Raw genomic sequence first — 12133 nt, 5'->3', positions numbered from 1 at the left:
AAATAGAACAAGAAGAAATTTAGAAATATCCAGAATTAAGGACACTGTGGAAGAAAAAAGAAGCACAGACAAAAAAACAATTTGGGGTTTTTTTCCTGAATGAAAAAGAACAGTTGATTGTTCCCAGCTCTGGAGGATTTTCTGCCTGTTTTCTTACTCTGAGGGACTTCACAAGTCCTTGAAGTCATCAGTGGGATCCGACACAGCGAAGGACAAAACCTTGAACACATGCCTTTGAGTGTCTCTGCCAAGGAGATTACAGTAAGCAACCCCACACTGAAACCAGAGAGCCCAAAGCTTCTCCTCTCTAGACCCCATATCTGAGAGCCCAGAAGGCCTGAGGTGCCAAAGCTCAGCTAAAAACCACACACCTCTCTATTGGAAACTCACAAATGTGTCAGCAATAGGTTGTCAAACAGCCAGGTTTCCTCAAACATTTTAGTTTTGACATAACTGACATTTTCCAGGAGACTCTCTCTTCTGGGGGGGAAAAGCCCCCATTCTTGGAAAGTCCCCATCCAACTGTACTTGTGATATACACCTACAGAAATAGCATTGCATTTAAAGCCATTTTAAGCTTAATTTATATGAACCTTACCAAAAAAGTACAAACACATGTGCTGAGTGTCTAATAGCATGCAATATCCCCTGGGAAAAAGCACCTCAGAATATGGCATATCTACGTAACAGTCCTGTATCACAATCTGTACATGTCTGGCTCTTAGTCACTGAAATAACACCTTGATATTTCATTCTTGTGACTGCTAATTAGAGCACACCACCTTCCTTTGTGGCAGCATTCTCATGCACAGCTTGACATTACAGTGCACACAGATTGCCCAGAGAAATGCAAGCTTTTTTTTTTTTGGGTGTGATAATTGATCTGAACTTGGCTGCATTCATTTCCCTCAAGATGTTTCAGATTAAATGAATGAATCCCGTGGCTGCAGTAGAGTGAGTATTAAAAGGATTATGCTCACCACAAGAGACACAGTACTCCTGAATCCACAATCACTTTTACACTCTTTCTACCTGCTCTTCAAAATACGGTGTCTCCTCACTAAATGTCAGCAGGTTGTGGAGTTCTGCTGGGTTTAGAGATGCTCTGACATATTTTGGTCAGGCAGACTGCATACCAAGAAGTACAGGTAAGGTTAATGACCTAATGATTAACAGGAGAACACACCTTTGCAGGCAGAGGTTCACTAACAGAATTACTAAAATGATGATGAACTTTGCTCTCTTCCAGTTTTATACATCACTGCATCCTAGGAAGGTGCAATCTCCTCTCACAGAATCACAACTTGTCATTTAGCAGCACTGTCTTTAAACCTAATGATGGCTAGGACAACCCTTTCTCATCTTTAGGAGGTGGAATCACTGTCTTAGTTACACTAAAATGATTTCTAAAATTGTAGGATAGAACTATTATACCACTGAAGAAAAGGTCATGAAACAGCAATTGCCACAGGTCAGCAGTATAGTAGAGTTTGCCAGAATTTGAACAGAGGAGACAGTGGCAACGGATTAAAGTGAAAGCACCAGCAGCAGGTACAACATCTGTAGCTCTCACCAGAGAATCAGAATTATGCTCTTTGCTATGGATGTCCCTCCCTGCTCCCTCCCAAAGTGGACCCTTGGGGAGCAGATCAGTCTGCAGCTCTGGCCTCTGCTCTTTAATCTCCCACCTGACAGTACCTGACACAGGCACAGCTTCCCTCACTCACCAGGATCTCACTCTAGATCCAGAATGGATCCCACAGAACAGATCACCTTCTTCAACACTCAAAAGTTGTTCAAAGCATCTCATTGCTCTGTGAAGGACCGAATGTCTCAAACATCAACAGCCTCCACACAGCACCTGCACTTCAACTGGGAGTCCCTGAGTCTCCCAGTACCAGCAATGCAGCAAGAAACCAGATGCTCACTCTCCATTAGTATAGAAGCAATTCCCTTTGGTTCCCTCCAGAATGGGAACTTTAAGTTTGAAAATTTTATATTCATTTAAAAAGTTCTCCTTAATTCTGGGGTTGGACTCAAAGTTTTTTGTCAGAAGCTAGACACAGAAGCAAACAAAATAGTCAAAATCAGGATTTTACCAAACTTTACTATTTAAACTACCCATGAACCAGGCAGCTAGTGTTGGGATACACCAGAGACAGAAAGGAAGACCAGTAAACTGACAGGGCACATCAAATGAGAGTCTGCAGAGAACATCTAGTCACTGCTTTAAATATATGCATTAGATGGTATTTTATAGAGCAGGAAAGAAAGTGTTTCCTCACCAGCAGTAAAGAAGCAGTCAAATCAGATAGCAGGAATTACAGGCACCCAGGCATTCTTAAACTGACTTTCCCTGTTTGAATGCCAGAAATAAGAGGAGGGGAGGGAAAAAAAAAAAGTAAAATTTTCACATATGCTGCCTCCCTGCCTACATCTCCAATGAAATGAAAAGTCATTCTGTAGCCACATTTTCTTGGGAGTGATGACTTAGATATGTCATCCCATTCTTCCTACACACACACACGTAAAAAAAGCACCAAAGCTCCCCAGCTGTGGTCACTGAACAATGCCATCCTTGTGTTTAACCATCCAATTCAATACAGGACTGCTCTGACCTGATGGTGCATCCCTCTTACCTGCATTTCAGTGGCTCACCTGTGGAATCTCATGTGGGAAGACTGCACCTACTTCAAAGTATACAGCAGCTCTGCACAACACATAGCGCTGGAAAGAGACCACCACCAGATCCTACTGAAACTGCAGATGCACCACTCATAACACACCAAGCACAGCAAAAACAGGGCCAGGGCATAGAGCCAACACACACAATCTAGCTGAGGGTACCATCAGACCAGCACTTGCCTCTAGCACTCTGTGTCTATAAACTCCACCTCTTACCTTATCCCCCAAATACACTCTAACACCTCTGCTCTAAGCAGGAGAAACAAAAGGAACATCCATGAGATAATGAGAAGAGGGGACTGATAGAGGGTTAATACCCTTCTGAAGAGCTTTAAAGTGTGTTGCCTGTGTTTTAATCATATCACTTCTCTGTATCCCCTTTCTACAGGGGGAATCACTATGGCCACAAAATCAGCACCTGTGTGCGTGGGTTGGGGGAACTTCAAGTGAGAGAAACAGATTGCTCTTTCAAGCTCTTTTACATAACATGGCCACAGAATCCCTCAATGGCTCTTAAAAACACTTCAACCAGAAAAACACATCGGATGACTGAACAGCACAAGGGAAACAAAGCACAGCTCTATTCTCAGCCTGACGTCTGTGAAACTTTTTAGGTAGAAGTGGGATGGGAATCTCTCACACTTGTGCTGTGCAGGAAATGAATCAAGATTCCATGGGAAGCACTCCATTAAGGAATAAAGAGTATCCAGCACGTTCCCATCCTTCAGTGAGCACGGGTCAGGATGGGCAGCCAACTTTGGAACACAGAAGATGAGAGTGGGCACGTCTGAAACAGATTTTTTTTTTTAATGGGATTGACACAAGAGCATTAGAACAAGAGCTTTAGAACATACTAGCATTAAAAAAAGTGCGGGCTATGTTGACATAAAAAGGTAATGTTGAACTATTTTACCAGGGCTTTTTTAAAAAACACCCTCCATATATATGATGTATATGAGCTGGGGGGAACGGACTGAAAAAAAACACCACACAAAGAATGCTTTAGCAACCATAGCAACAAAAAAGCTGTCATTTAAAGGCTACTGGGGTTTTTCCTTTTGTTTTTAAGGAAAGCTTGAATCTTTTAGTGAAAAAATGTCGAGAAAGCCACTTAAGTAGTTCCTGAGTAAATATTCCCAGCTTATAATGGAGCTCTCCCCTGTAGTTCCTTGCCCACAAGGAACCTGAACTAAGCAAATTCACCTGTAGGTCACCCCTTGCAAGGATAAAATTATCTGATTTCTTAAAACATGACAGAGTTGCTATTTTCAGTGAAGCACTGGATTTCCTGCTCTCTTCTGCTTTTTCAGGACAAGCTTCCTATTAGTGCTAAGTTCAATCTGTTGGCTAAGCAGAGAGCAGGGTTGGGAAAACAAAGAACAGGGCTGGAAAAACCCATTTCAAGGAACTGAAAACAGACTGCACTATCAAATCAGAACAAGATTAAAATTGCTCTGTTTGAAGTCCTGGAAAAATGTAATTTAGCTCTAGGGTGAGCGTCAATAAAAGCACTCCACTGTGATTTCACACCTCATGTCAAAGCTTTACTACTCTTGCTGCAGGTAAGTTAGATGGAGAAATTTATTGCCTTCTCACACTGACAAATATGTAACTTGTATGAGTTGTGAGGGTGTGCTAGCCTTGGAAAACTAAAGCACCTAAAACCTGGAAACAAACACATTTCCAAAAGTCACCCAGGCCAGCTCCCTTTACTGTCCAAGCATTTTCCATAGTCAAAGCTGCACACCAGCAGAGGCCTATGCTTGGTAGGAGCACAGGCTCTGTTTACCCAGGTGGGACAGACTCTCTTGCACCACTTCAGGAAGGAACTGGCACATTCATTAGTTGCTCTTTTGGGAGTTGCAGATGGCATCCCTCCAGCAAAACATGGTTTTCAAACGCTGACGTGAAACCCTGGAGACAAAATATACACACAGCATACACCTAAAGTCAATAGCTCTGCTTTAGGCAGTTCAAGTGCACCTCCTCCCAGGAACAGACACTAATCCCCACAGGGCACCACATCAGGTGTAAGACCAGGTCACTATACTTTTGCAATGGACATAAAGGCATATAGAGAGACAAGCAGAAAAAAGAAAACCCACTGTGAAAAAGCAGGTCATTATTTTTCATTTAGTAACAAAGTACTTTGCAGATGGTGCCATCATCACCTGTGGAGAAAGAAGAATGCTTTGCTCCCTCATTGTGGACAGCATGAGCCAGTCACCACTGGATGGTAGGGAACTTCCCTTTTTCAGAACACACCAACTCCTCCAGCCTCATCTCCCACACCATTTCAGTTGTGTCTGTGCTGCAGGGCTGGCAATAGAGGCAATGCACTGGGGAGGAGATGAGACGTTTCTGGGGTAGCACAGCTCTCATTAAAACACCAGATGCCTTGCTCACTACTGAGAGAAAAAGCTGCGTCATTTGGCTGTTTTAACTTAGTCTTTGTGTGAGAGGATGGCAAGAAATATGCTCTGAACTCAGCTTGACTTTTAGAACTTCATAGCATCATATAATCAGGTTTGGAAAAGACATCTAAGATCATCAAGCCCAACCATTAACCCAGCCCACCACTAAACTGTGTCCCCAAGTACCACATCTACCTGTCCTTTAAACCCCTTCAGGAATAGTGACCCCACCACTGCCCTGGGCAATTTGTTCCAATGCCTGACCACCCTCTCAGTGAAGAAATTTTCCCCAGTATCTACTCTAAACCTCCCTGGGAGCAATCTGAGGCCATTTCCCCTTGTCCTGTTACATAGGATAAGAGACCAAGTCCCACCTCACGACAACCTCTTTAGAGGTAGCTGTAGAGAGCAGTAAGGTCCCACTAAGCCTCATTTTCTCCAGGCTGAACGACCCCATTATTCTGGCAATACTCAAGGCATGACAGGTGTATGAAGGCTACAACATCAGATCCAAGTTTTTGAATTTTCAGGATGCTGAACTGCTTAGAACTAAAATGTAAGCTCTTGTGAGACTAAACAGTACAACACAGGTGGGAATGTACTTTAAGCTTGATTTCTTTTCTCCATCCAGTTTCTCAAATCACCTCAGTGGTTTCTCATGCTTTTCTCATGAGCTGTGGCCAAACACTCCTCCTCCTGCAAGTAGCCCTTCAACTCCAATTAGTGTCTATCCTCACGCCCCAAGCAAACAAGCCACTCTCATCTACTTCTTGCAGAAGAAGCCTGTTCTCCAAGATCCTTAGGGAAGTAGCCACCATCATCTAGGACCCACTCCAGGCTACTGCCAAGGAAAGTAGTGCAGAGTCCTAGCCCAAGAAGGCTGCAACTGCCTGATCCAGGAGTTTATCTGCTGCTGAAGTGAGACACAGGGCAGAGATACATCTGGCAGGATCTTGCAGATCCTGACTACTGCACCCACTCTCATGCCTTTATTGGGGCATCATCAGTTTGATGCTTTTCACTGAACTGTGGCAGGTTCCTGGCAGCTCCAGCTGCACCAAGTACTTGAGCACAGCTTGCTCTCTCCAGGGAAAATGTGACAGACCACCTGGAAGCATCCCAGGACAGCCCTGAAATCAGTGCTTTACCATTTAGGCTCCATTATCAGAATTTATGAAGGGGGCATTGTATATTACTTCCAAAGGAGCGACCTCCAGTACAGACCCAACTCCTCTGCTCCTTTAGGAAGTATACAACACATTAGAACTCCTGTGTTTTCAGAATTCAGGGTGGAAAGGAAGAGCAATTTTGCTTCGTTAAGGACATAGCTTATTTTACTTTGTGGGTATGACCCAACAATTGGAAAAGAATGAGGCAGGTCTGACATTTTAATCTAATGGTACAGCTATTACTTAACTACTTTTGTTTATGCAGGGCTCAGGTAGCAGAAAATTGGCCTCTCCTCAGACAAACCACCTCAGACTACAGCAAATAGTGTTAGTGAGCAATGACATGCAACACCATGTCATCCTCCAAAGGAACAGCTTGTATCCCTGGCAGAGAAGGAGGAGGACAGAGAATGGACATCATACACGTGTCTAGGGTTGGTCAGTAAGTGGAACAGAAGACTGATGAAAACAACAGATTTGACCAGTTATGTAGATGAATGAAGACATTTCATACAGACCTCTGCCAAAATAGGTAATAAGAGGCAGACAGCAAAAACTCTCCCCATGGATAACAGTATGGCTTATGTGGTCTTCAGAAATTGATCATGTGAAATAAATAAATTTACCAGTATGTTGGCAATTTAAATAAAAAGTCTTCATTCAAGAAATACAGTCAAATGTCGCAACAGTGTACAATATGCTGTCCTCCAGGCAAAACAAAGTCAGAATATTTTTCTAATTTTTTTGCTTTAATTAATTCTTAGGAAAGAAATGGCCACATCAAACTAGGCCAAGATGCCAAATCACAGTAAATAAAGCCTGCCATGTTGGTTCATCAAAATTAGGCCCTGCAATATGTTTTTTGTCTAATTGAGATTCCACAGCACCCAGTAAACCTGTCTGGGCAGCCCATGTTAACCTGTAGGAGCAGGGCACCAGAAACAATCCATCATGCAAGGATTTTGGCAGATGCAGTGGTGCCTGCAGAACCAGTCAATTTAGTATTCTCCTTCCAGGGGAGACCTAAAGCGTTCCCACAAACCACACTGAAGTCTCATTAACACTGAGCAAAAGTACAATAGTACTCTTGAGCAGGAAAGAGTGATTTCACAGCACTTGCAGCTGAAAGACAACACGCCCCATAACACAGTATAAAAATATCCCCAAGCCTCCTGCTTCACAGAGTGATTCAATGAAGAGCTATAAAGAAGCAGCAGAGAGTCAGATGTTACAGTGAAAGAATTTGGTGACTTAACAACACATTAAGCTGACTTGGATAGTTAAGAATCAGTATGTTCCCATAGTAGTAAGATAAATAAGAAGATAAAAAAATATATAAGCCTTTCCATGGCTCTTGACAAGGTAAACAGATAGAAGACTTCTATATACATTGATGAGATTATAAAAATATGACCAGATGTCTTCTGTGCTTCATAATACCCCCCAAACTCTCGAGACATCTGCAGAAAATGCTTTGAGGATATCATTTTGATATTCTGCCTTCTGCTTCCCTTCACTAATATTGTTTCCCTTAACAGTGGACACAGAGATTGACTTCAAGCAGCTGTTCAACCCAGGGCAATCCGATTCTCTTCATTTTAACACGATAAGGAGGCTACAATAACTGTATTAAGTTGAGGGCCCTAGAGGAATAGTTTCTTGCTTAAATAGTACTTGCGCTAGCAATCAAAATCAATACAAAGTCAAGAATGTAGAACCTCCCTCTGCCAGACCATGGCTGTATTTCCAGGTTAGTCACACAGCATCTTCAAAAGCTGACCTATCAACCTTGTCTGTAGTGCTCAGTGTCAGAATTCGACCATCAGCATAAGACCAGTTTTGTCTTACTTCATTTTATAATCCAAATGAAGCTGGCAATAAAGCTTAAATAAAGCAGTGGATGATTTAAGGATTGGCTCAATGTGCCAATTCTGATCCACTGGAACCAATTGCTGAGACACTGAACCTGTGACCAGAAATAACTGTACCACTGATAACTTGAACAAGGGCTGTTAAAAAAAACTGGTGGTATTGGTGGCCCACTGACCATCTGCTGGATGAACAACGCTACTTTATTTTAAATTTAATTTCAGATTACAACAAAAGAAAAAAAAAATGAAGCTGAAAAGTATGAGAAAAACCATGTCCAATATAAAATAAAAAAAAGTTACATAAAAGCATGCTTCTGAGTTAGAAAGGGATGCATTAACTTGTGGTGAAAGAATTTCACATATCTTGAAGACCTCCAGATCAGCCAGGGAGACAGCAGCACTGATTCCTGAGCTAAATGAACTAAACCTGGTGTTCACTTGCTGGACACCAAGGTGAGCTCAGGGGATTTTACTCCACCAGCACAGAAGTCCTGGGGTCTGTGCAGGACTTCAGCAAGAGCCACCTTGCATCTCTTTCTGCATCAACTTTTCAAAGACCCAGCTAAGGAAAGGTGTTTGGAAATTCATGTGCCAGACAGATGGGTGGGAGGAATGGTACTTGGAATGTTAAATAGTGTGAATGAAGCATTTTGGGATTTAAAACTGACAAAAATCACTGGATCTAGGGAATCTGATTATGCATAAAGAGAACAGACGATTAGTTAGGGTTTTACCCTGATTTTGGCTCTAGGTTTGCCTCTGTAGCCTTTCAGCAGACACCACTCCTACTAAAAGTCAGTTGTATTTACACCATGGTTGAAAAATGCATTGGAGAGTTGCTAAGCCTAATTTTAAAAAGAACTGACAAAGTAAATTTTAATGAAGAGACAGGGGACTAGAAAGTGAACATTATTTAGATGTTTGTGGAGGAGTAAATCTGCCTTTAACTCTCAAAAAGTCAAGATAACTTTGCAGCTAAGGATTAATGCAAACTCTCTAATTAATTTTATTTTCTGCATATGTCTGCACAGGGAGGAGAGAAACAGGAGATGGAAACAGGGAGACTTATTTACAAGAGACAAACTAAGAATGTTGGCATTCTGTATTTTTAGTGGGCTGTCTGAGATAAAATGATTTTAATTCTTCTGTCTTGCTCAGGTTCAAATCAACAACCAGGTGATGAAGATATCTCCAAGTGCATATTCTGTGAATTTCCATAAACAAGCTTTGTACTTGACACTTGTGGACTCTTAGTTGTTTTCTCTTGTTTATTGTCTGGACTACCATAACATAGCTTCAGCTTTCATTAAAGGGCTCTTTGAAAAAAATCTGCCTTGACTGAAAGCTTCCTTCTGTATTTCATGCTTCTACACTACTTTTGGGTATCATTCTCTAAATTCTCTTCAACCTTCTGACCATCATTTTAAAAATACACAGATACACACAACCATGAGCATAATTTTTCTTTTCACATTTGCTAACACATGCACAGTCCAAGTAGCTCTTCCCTAAAATTTGTACTTCTGAAAAATGAGTTACATCAGAGAAACCTTCAAGCCTATGACACCAGATCGAGATGATGCCACTATGTCACTGACATCGTTCTGGACATGATGCTGTGTCATCACTGCCACTGATGTGGAGATTGAGGTGGAAAACACCAGAGTTGTCAGATCTTACATTTTTAAATTTTAATTTTTAAACCACCCCAATTTATTTTCTTTTTGCCCATGACCTCTGGATGACCTTGCACAAGCTGTTTTCTCTTTCTTTTACTTCCCCTCTACTTTTACTGGGCATTTATCATCTTTAGGAAGGGCCTGTCTGTGAACAGGCACAGCACGTACCACTGAGGCTCTCATTTCAAAGCAGCAAGTACTGACAGCAAACGATGACAAAGATCTTAGAAATTAGAGAAGATGTATCAGAGAGATTTCACATTACCTCTTTAGAGTCACAAGAACAAGAGAACTTTCTTCACGTTAGGTTTAGAGCTGGAACAATGCATACCCAAGAGTGCTTTGCAACTCACCTATGTGCAATGCAGTATTTTATACTTATGTTTCTGTTTTATCCATGTTTAACAAGGCGGTTGTGGCCAAGAGGGAGGAAGAGCACAACCAGAAGGGTGGAGCAGAGCAGAGGGAGACCCTGCAGGAGATTTTTAACTCACCAGGACAAGCACGCAGCAGTGAAGCACCCCGAACACTGCCGCTCCTGAGCGCTGCCCAGCCAGGGCACAGCAGCGAGCGTGCCGAGCTCTGCCGCGGCCCCACATCGCAGGGATCAAACTGAGCAGGCAGAGCATCCGGGCAGAGGCACAGAGGAGCCTGCCGGCCCTTAGGGGAGTGGGGGGGGAAGGGAGATATCCCGGTCCTAAGCAAAACCCCCAGTGCCCACTAGCCACCCCAGGGCGGCGTGGGGAGCACAGGCAGGCCGAGCGCTGCCGGTGTGACTGCAAGGACCGGGCAAAAACCTCAAACTGACCAAAACCAAACCACAGCAAACCCCCGGGACGGGCAGAGGGGCCGGGCCGGAGAAGCCGCTCCCCAGCACCCCTTCTCTTAGCCCCGAGGAGCCGAGCAGACAGCTGGCCCCCTCACGGCCCCGCTCCTCACCTTCGCTGTCCGTTCGAGGCACTCCACTCTTCCTTCAGGAGGACAGAGCCAAAGCAGCCACCTCCCTCACACACCTGTTCCCTAGAAGCACCCAGAGCCACCCTTCTGCAGCAGAGGCAGGGTGGTGGTACAGTTGCTAATGCTCCCAACGAGCCCCAGGTGTGCACCAGTTCTCAGGGAAGCAGCTGAAGCTGAGGGGACGAGATCCCATCACCTGCAGCTGCCCAGAGCCTTCTCCTCTGTCCCTCCCTTTGTGAGGATGGCCACGGCTCTGTCCCCTCTGTCCTCCTGTCACGGACAGGGGTGCAGGCTGTGTTTTGGGGTGCTGGAGTTGTGCTGGCAGCAGGGATCTGGGCCCCTGAGCTCCCCTGAGAGGGGACGTGCTCGCCTGCCCAGCTCCTCCCGAGAGGGCTGCAGTGCCCAGGGCCCTTGGGACACGTACCTGGATGCTGGCTGGCCCCATGTCCTGGACCCTGTCCCCTGGGGTTGGCCACCCTGCAGGGACAACACTTGCAGGGCCTTTCCCTCCACCTGTGAGCCAGGTCCAGGAGGAAAAGATGTCCTCTCTTGAACCCATGGAAAGTGCACAAAAACACCTGTAGGGTTCTAATCAGGCACTGTGTGTTAGGAACAGCCAAACGTTTTGCAGGTTGGGACAAAGCCAATTTGTTTTCTAATCTGTATTTGAGCCCCAAACTATCATTAAAAACAACCTCTTTCTTCTCCACTTGACAGTCACTCAAATAGGCCAAACTCTCTAAAAGGGTTTTTTATGCACAGCAGACTCAAAGCATATTGCTGTGAAGCTCCCATAGGGTCTGTACACCTGCTCTATTTAAGTACCTTTTAAGTGTTCCAGTCTTTATTGATGTTTTTGTGAGATTTTGTGTGAAAAGAGCTCAGCAAGCCTAGTCCTGGAAATCAGAGTTTACTAAGTATTTTTTCACTATCATTTTCTGCTCCTGTTTCCTCAGCTCACCTTCCTTTCCCCTGTATGTTCTTTGCTTTGTCCAGTGCTTTTGCCACTGCTCACTCTCGTGGGTATCATCTTTCTCTATATGTTCATCATCTCCTATCTTCTTCTTTTAGAAGAAAGAAAACGCCACGATGCAACTCTCTAATAAGGTACTTCAAATAAATTATGTCATTCCATGTGGGAATAAATCAACGCAACAGATGCTGGGGTTTCTGACCTCTTTACAGGGCTTATCTTTGCCTTTGGTAGCAAATGAGAGGGGTTTATTGCTGAAGGAGCAAAAGATAAACCAGTATTATTTAGTTTTCACATTGCTGCTGGCTGTTGATTAGTGCATCTGGAGGAAGATGAGAAGCAAGATCAAAGGGGTTTGGGTACATGCATCTGCCTTAATATGGAA

At 43.7% G+C, this 12133-nt stretch overlaps 1 long non-coding RNA gene across 1 annotated transcript in view; it reads right to left on the bottom strand.

Annotated features, from left to right (window-relative positions):
- LOC146433427 (uncharacterized) overlaps positions 1–10843 on the bottom strand; it is a 34342-nt gene extending 23499 nt beyond the window's left edge. Inside the window, exon 1 of the long non-coding RNA XR_014854114.1 lies at positions 10758–10843. This is a non-coding gene — a long non-coding RNA (uncharacterized LOC146433427). The remainder of the gene's footprint in view (positions 1–10757) is intronic.
- Positions 10844–12133: the final 1290 nt, after the last annotated feature.

Source organism: Lichenostomus cassidix, chromosome 9 (genome assembly GCF_008360975.1).
Source record: "Lichenostomus cassidix isolate B80296 chromosome 9, HeHo_3.0, whole genome shotgun sequence".
NCBI classification, from domain to species: Eukaryota; Metazoa; Chordata; class Aves; order Passeriformes; family Meliphagidae; genus Lichenostomus; species Lichenostomus cassidix.
Note: the sequence above shows the minus strand (reverse complement) of the source record. Positions and strands in the feature narration are given on the sequence as shown.